Genomic DNA, 5,112 nt, shown 5'->3' with positions numbered 1-5,112 from the left:
CTGGCACCACCCTTCCTGGCTGGATGCTCACCCTAGCCCGGTAACTGCGGGACGTTGGCACAAGGATGCACTGGGCTGTGAGAGCGCACCAGAGACACTGTGCGTAGAGCCGGCGCAGGATATACTGGGCCTAGGAGGCGCACTGGAGGTCTTGAGCGTAGAGTTGGCACCACCCTTCCTGGCTGGATGCTCACCCTAGCCCTGACTAGTCACACTCTCCCCACGGTAAGCACGAGGAGTTGGCTCAGGTCTCCAACAAGACTCAGCCAATCTCCTCGTGTGCCCTCCCCAAAAATGTTGGGGGAGTGGCTTCTCGGGCTCTGTGCTAGCCGTGTCCCCTCGTAACGCTGGGCCCACTTTCTAGCTGCCTCCGCCTTCCTAGCTGCTTCCACCTGTTCCCATGAGAGGCGATCCCTTCCGGCCAGGATCTCCTCCCACGTCCAGGATCCTTTGCCGTCCATGATGTCCTCCCATGTCCAGTCCTCCTTACCACGCTGCTTGGTCCGTTTGTGGTGGGATGTTCTGTAACGCTCATCGGAAGGATGAGACCAAGGTGCAGCGTGGTACGTGTTCATGCTTCTTTATTAAAACCGAACACCAAACAAAACAACAAAAGAACAACAAAAGAACAACAAACGACACGTCTTGAAGGCTACACAGAGCTAACAAAAAACAACATCCCACAACCTAAGGTGGCAAAACATGCTGCCTAAGTATGATTCCCAATCAGAGACAACGATAGACAGCTGTCCCTGATTGAGAACCATAACCCCGCCAAAACATAGAAACACAAATCATAGAAATAAAGAACATAGAATACCCACCCAAGTCACACCCTGACCAAACCAAATAGAGACATAAAAAGGGCTCTCTAAGGTCAGGGCGTGACAAAACTAGAGCTAGCAGTCAGGATTTATGAAATTATATCAGGAAAGGGTAACAAAATATGTAGTCAACATGTAATTAGTTTATGATAAAACAGGTTCAATCAAACAATTACTTTATTCACTGTGTTTAGGGATAGTGTTCTGGGTGTTTCCTTTTGATAAATGCCTGTCAAACAGACAGTCTCTTAAGTAACTGTGCCATTTGAAGCATTTGGGTCAGTCAGGATCCTTCACAGCAGTGCATGTCTTTTCCTGTCAGTGTGGAGACAGTTGTAGACACACAATGGACCATCCATCCATTGACTCCATTGAATCCATCCATCCAACTCACCCATGCAAAGTTATTTTTAAAAAGCAGTATGAATCAACACATGTTAGACGAGACAGACCATCACTGATTACTGATATCTGAGCATTGATGTTGGCACCTGCAGAAAACAGAGACAACAGAGGGATGATTCAAGATTGTTTTACTGGGAAGGCACTTTTAAAGGAGTATTAATCTATTCCCACTGTTGGTTATTGAATCCAGAATGTTTTTTCTTCTTCTATTTGTTATGGAAAAGTCAGTTTGTCCCTTTTGCATCAACTCAATAAGATCATGAGCTTAAACCTGTATATGAATATAATCATATCACTTGATCATTTTGTTTCCAAAAGAGAGGTTTTGTATTTTGCCTCAACACTGAGCTTGGACAGTCAGTATGGTAGGTAAAATCATTAAATAGAAGCACTAGTTTAATTCAAACCCAGAGAGAGAGACCCATACCATGTGACAAAAACAGTGCCACCCAGGGCAAGTGGTTCGAATGCCTCCTTCCCATTGGCCCCTCTCCAGTTCATGGCATTTGTCAGGAGTTTTGTTAGTGTTCTGCACACAGTCTCCTTGGTGGTCATTCCTCCAGCCAGTCCAAAAGATGTGATCTGAAAGACAACAGACTGGTATGTCACAGAGATTATACTGATTTTAGAGTACTGCTTCAGAACAGGGTTATTCATCAGAGGAGGTAAAGCACCATGATTACCAAGGTGATGGTAAACCCAGGGCTGGAATTTCGAGGTGGAACTGCGTTCTGGGTCAGATTCAACGTGGCTTGGTTTGGGTGAATTGCTTTCAACACTACATTTAATTATTTAATTTTGCACACTGGTCTAGGTTAGTGTCTGCTCTGCAGACAAGACCGAGAGAGACAGACACTCAGTATGTGCTGCTGGTTGTAACAACATTTGTAATTACTCATTCATAGAGACTAGGAAGAGTCGCAGCAACAGGTCAAGGCAGTGAGACGAGGGTTGTCGGGTATAGGCACAGCTCTGACATGTAGCTAGCTACAGGACCTACTAGGAGAGAGAAGACGATGTTGAAATGACTACTGAATTAGGTCAGTGTATATTGTGGCCAATGGTTATCCTTCATTAAGCAGCATGACAGAATCATTTCACCGCTTGTTATCTGTTATTTGAAGTTGTGCGAAATTGACAGAAATCTGCCTTTTTCGTTCTGCTTTCTTCACTTCGGATATCGGAAAAACAAGCATTATCAAGGTAGGCGGGGAAAAGGGAGGGTGTTGCCGAACTGGGTGCATTTATTGTTCCTAGTACAGCTACAGTAGCTAGCCACATAGTCTCTGTTGAGTGTAATTTTTGTTCTTGGTCAAATCATTACAAATGTTAGTTGAGTGACTTGATAATTGTAATTCTGTAGCCAACTAATGTTACCTAGCGGCTGTTCACGTGACAACTACAATCTCTAGTTAGCATTTGAAGCTAGCTAGCTAAGTAACTACTTGATATTGTATTGTGTGTCTAGCTAGCTAACCATTTATACACAGGCTATTTACTTATAGGCTACTAGCTAGTCATGTGAGGATGTGTTTGCTTGATAGCTACTTGAATAGTGCGTGCTCTGTGTATGGACCGCAGCACTGCAGTGTGTGTGTGTTTGAAGACTTTCTGTGTCCAAGGGGGGCAAGAGTTGGAAGAGTTCAAGGTGACTGGATAGGGCCCGTCTCGGGGAGCAAACTGCTGCACGCACACAGCCATTGAGCTATCGACAACACACCCTGTTGTACAGCCATCACTGGTAAGACGGGGAGGGAGATGCGAGACACAGGTGGAGAAGGAAGTTTGAGATCGGGTCTGAGACTTGGACTTTAAGTCTTTTTTACTGTTTCTGTTTCTCTACCTGCCTATGAATCTGGGGACACTGGAGCAGAACCACCATGAGTATGTCAAGGTAAGCCAGTCTGAACCAGACAAAACTGGTTCACACAGGCTAGACCAGTCTAGATCATCTTACAAAACATTAGTAGACTAAAACATCAAACTCTACAAAGTTACATTCCCATCAGTCCTCTCCTCTCAGCTTCAGGAACACCGATTGGACAGGAAGTGTCACATGGTCCAGAGTGACGACAGCTGGTGGGGAATGAAGTCACTACTGTAAGAAAGGGGGAAGAGTGTGTGTTTCCCGATGTGCTCTGTTACAGCCTTCAGGTATATAACGTGTGTGTGCGCGAGGTGAGGAGGCAGACTGTCTTACCCTCTGTCCTCTGAAGGGGTTAGTGTGTGAGGGCTCTAACCTGCTGCTTCTGAGGCTGCTCCCTCTGAGGAAGAACATCCTGGAAAACATGATCTTTCTCTCCTTTGGCCCAACCTCCACATATGTGAGTGTGTGCTTGCATGTGTGTGGAGTGTATATGTCAGTTGTTTTAGTCTGCCCTACTCATAAGTGTGTGTGTGTGTGTGTGTGTGGTTTATCTGGGATCAGAAGGATCCTGGGTGCAGACGGTTGTCCCAGTTTACAGTAACCCGGCCTACAACAGAGAAACCTGGGACATACAGGGCACCACTGCTCCTGCAATCTCTATCCCCCTGTGTGATGTCATATCCTGTTCCTGTTTAAGCCAGCTGAGTGCAGATGGGTTCTCCCGTCAGCATGAGCTTCCTGCTGCTCACTGTGTGGGTACACACGCATACACACTTATGAGTGTTCCCCTATTTACATGTTTGTGTGTTGTGTCTAGGTGAGGGATGATACGCCAGGATTTGAGAAGAAGCGTCTGGTGTGGGATGAGGACATGCAGATAAACTCCAAGTTCCTAAACCTTAACCTTACCCCCTACTTTCACCCTAGCCCCTTTTATTTTTAAACCACAACCCCTACGTTTCCAACAACCTGATGTTTGTGTTACAGTTGTTACATGAGTTATTCTTTGTACCTGCTGCAGCACCTGGATTTCTGCGCTATGGTGGCCGACTTCTTGCAGTTCCTGTTACTACGAAAACTGAGTAACGTCATCATGCTCACTCGCAAGGACTTCTCCACTTTGCCTTCCGCCGACCCCCGGGGGGTGGGGGGGGGGGCGGCACCTTCAACACCACCTCTCCTTGAGGACACACACTGTGGCTGCGTCTCAATAGTCTTAGCTTCCTCTCACAGGCACTTTAGTGAGGATAGTACTATTCTGGTTAGCAGTTGTCACTAGTATGTACAGTGGCCCTCGATCTAGAGTATTGATTAAATATTAATAATTTTATGGATTTTTTTTGTGTGATACTGTTTTTGTTTGTATAAACTGAAACAAATTCCAGTCAACTCTGTTGATATGGCAATTGCAAAAGCTACTGTTATGTCAGTTGGTGTGAATCAATGTCTTGTATGTTTCCTATGCTTACTTTCTGTAAAACACTTATCCTTGAGTGATAATTCCAGTAACTGCTACTTTGCTTTGGCTCTGTGATCAACTCAAGTTATAAATTAAATGATGCTCATCTGACTCAACAAGTAATTATATTGTTTGTATAACTTTGCTGCCCTGATTTCCTAGGAATGTGACAGCCTTTGAATAACACAATTATGTGTATAAATACTCCAGATCGTTATGCAAGGCAGCATTGAATTTTCATTCCAAACTGTCTAATCTCCCCCCACCCCCTCATATAAAATAGCAGAAAGACAAGACATTGAGGGCTTTTATTGAAAGATAAAGGAAACATCTCAAACCATTTTAGTGCAAATGAAAAGCGACATTTCATCCATGTACATGGATGCACTTAACAGGCAGGGTCAACTCAGTTAGTGGGGACAGGTCAGGATGGTGATTACACACCAGAAACAGCATCATTACACTCTTTACATTTTCTTTGCGTATCAGTTTAAGGGAATGCACCTGAATGTATAATGACTTCTTGCCTACAGCAAAGTCTGATGAACTGTGTTTTT

The 5,112-nt window shown here is 44.7% G+C and overlaps 1 long non-coding RNA gene across 1 annotated transcript; it reads left to right on the top strand.

The window, feature by feature from the left end:
* Positions 1-1,309: 1,309 nt before the first annotated feature.
* LOC139534168 (uncharacterized) lies at positions 1,310-4,678 on the top strand. The gene is made up of 2 exons (XR_011666916.1): positions 1,310-3,123; positions 4,118-4,678. It is a non-coding gene; the product is annotated as an uncharacterized lncRNA (long non-coding RNA).
* Positions 4,679-5,112: the final 434 nt, after the last annotated feature.

This window comes from Salvelinus alpinus, chromosome 1 (genome assembly GCF_045679555.1).
Source record: "Salvelinus alpinus chromosome 1, SLU_Salpinus.1, whole genome shotgun sequence".
NCBI lineage: Eukaryota > Metazoa > Chordata > Actinopteri > Salmoniformes > Salmonidae > Salvelinus > Salvelinus alpinus.
The sequence above is the reverse complement of the archived record's forward strand: the minus strand, read 5'-3'. Positions and strand labels throughout refer to the sequence as shown.